The 2357-nt window shown below is 32.5% G+C and overlaps 1 pseudogene; it reads right to left on the reverse strand.

Annotated features, from left to right (window-relative positions):
- Positions 1-939: 939 nt before the first annotated feature.
- On the reverse strand, positions 940-2088 carry LOC127079852 (F-box protein At5g49610-like; annotated as a pseudogene).
- Between the last annotated feature and the right edge of the window lie 269 nt (positions 2089-2357).

The following is a 2357-nucleotide window of genomic DNA, read 5'->3' on the forward strand; positions in this document are numbered from 1 at the left end:
TTTGATGGGGTTTTGGAGATTTATGATATTTTAGATTTTTCTATAAGAGCAAAGTAGGATTATTATGAAAATAGATTTTGAAATAGCTTATGAATGTGTTAGTTGGAGTTATCCAAGATATCTATTGGATAGGTTGATGTTTGGGGGGAGAAATGGAAGAATCGGATAAAGGATATGTTTTCAATAGTGTTAGTTTTAGTCAACGGTAGCGCGACTAAGGATTTTTCTACGAGAAAGGACCTTCGCCAAGAGGATCTATTGTCTCCTTTCCTCTTTGTTCTTGTTATGGAGGTATTAACTTGCCTCACCAAAAGAACAGTTTTGTTGCAATTATTCAAAGGTTTCACTGTGAACGAAGACATTGCTTTTATGCATCATTAATCACTAAAGAACCTCACTTAATGCATGTGTGATTCACATTAATCTTTCCAAGGAAAATTAAAAGTCATTGAACCACAGTTTACAACTTCCATTCTTGTCTTGTTATGTGTTATCATTAACTGTCCTTTATGAGTGCTCTGAAGTTGTATGATTCCTGAGAATATTTGTGCTATGTCCATCTTGCAACACGATATGTGATGATGCAAAGTCCACTATCACTAGCAAACTAGAACTTTGAAGCGGCATTCTAGATATATGAAAAACACATTTACTGCCCTAGCTTGATGGGAATTTTTTATAGGGAATCTGCTGAGACTTTGATGTCTTGGATTATTAGCCGGAGATAGGACGAAACATAAATATTTGTTACTAGGTTCACTCATAGATTCTCTATTAGTGATGCTTCTAAAATTAATAACTATAATAAATTCAAACACAGTAGCTATATATAATTTATTCAAAATTAATAACTAAAGCCTTGAATTATACTAAATGAAATATAAATATTACAATTTCTCAAAATTCTAATAATCTATTAAACTTGGCAGCTTACATCTCCTAGCAAGGCATTATTCGAACATCAGTTCCACACGAACGAAGAGTGTTTGAGTATCCACAACGGTGTGAGCCTATTTCTTCTGTCATCATAAATGTTTCTCCATCCAAACCACAACTATAAATCTTTTGTTCAGTAGAAAAAACTAAAACATCGCCATTCATGACAGTAAATCCGGTAACATTAGCATCTTTCTCTTCTAACCTCAATGTATTCACTCTCACCTTCAAAATCTTTTGCCATAAACATGATTTGTAATCTTTTAAAAACCAAATAGTGAAAACATACCTTTTTGATTTCACTAAGCAAATAAAACGCTTGGAACTTATCACTTTGCCCCAATTAAATATGTCCATGTTACACTCTGCGTGAAAAAACTTTTATAGCTTCCCTTGGCAACTTAATAATAGTTGAAGTTCCTTTCACAAAATCAAAAGCCATTATGTATGGCTTATAAAAAGTACTCAATCTCGTAAAGTAATTAGAGCAATCTGAAATGAAATGAAGTGCTCCATTGTGAAACACCGACATTTCAAATTTCATATTTCTACCACCACATAAAAAAAGTTGTTTTCCATGGTTCTCCACACACCTTCTCTTCCATGATAAATATTGCATACATAACTAGTTGGTGACCAATCCGGTGCGTTTTCAAAATGAAATATCAAATAGTCATCTGAAGAGTCATCAGAGCAATTTAACATGAGATTTATGTTAGAAAACCTGTGATTTTTTCTAAGTGGCTCCGGACTAGGAATAAAAAAGAAAGACTTTGTAACTGGATTGCAAATAAACAATTCAACAGGATCATCATTAATAGTATAACAAAGAAGCAAACCATTACTAGAAGCTACAACAGTAGCTGAATTAGATAGAAGTGTCAGGATATTGTTAGGAACACAAGAAGATTGTTGCTCTTTAGGTAAATGGTGCAACTCGATCCTTTTTTGATACCTTTGACTTATTTGGTCATGTTGGAGGAAGAAACATGTATCACTCTTCACTAACATATTACAAAACTGTTTTGTTTTGAAATGAGATTCTTCTTGAAATTTGGAGAATGAACTACAAGTTAACTTAAATTTAAATATGGTTTTTGCAGGTAACCAAGAAAATATCTCATAAGCAACGTCTTCTTGAGACACTTCCATTTTAAATAAGAATACAAAAATTGAAGGATGAAAAATTGATGAAGATTAGAAAGAATGGAAAAAGAGCACAGAGGACAAACAAACGAATATAAGATGTGTATGATAGTAAGAGTGATGTTAATTGGCATATATATAATAGTGAAGATATCAAGAGAAGTACGAGTAACTTGGGGCCAAAGATTTGGTTGTTTATATTCAAAAGGGTTAGTGGTAACAAACTTATAAATATGAAAATGCAAGGTGAGACATTCAAATAAATGTTAAAACAT

This window comes from Lathyrus oleraceus, chromosome 5 (assembly GCF_024323335.1).
Source record: "Lathyrus oleraceus cultivar Zhongwan6 chromosome 5, CAAS_Psat_ZW6_1.0, whole genome shotgun sequence".
NCBI classification, from domain to species: domain Eukaryota; kingdom Viridiplantae; phylum Streptophyta; class Magnoliopsida; order Fabales; family Fabaceae; genus Lathyrus; species Lathyrus oleraceus.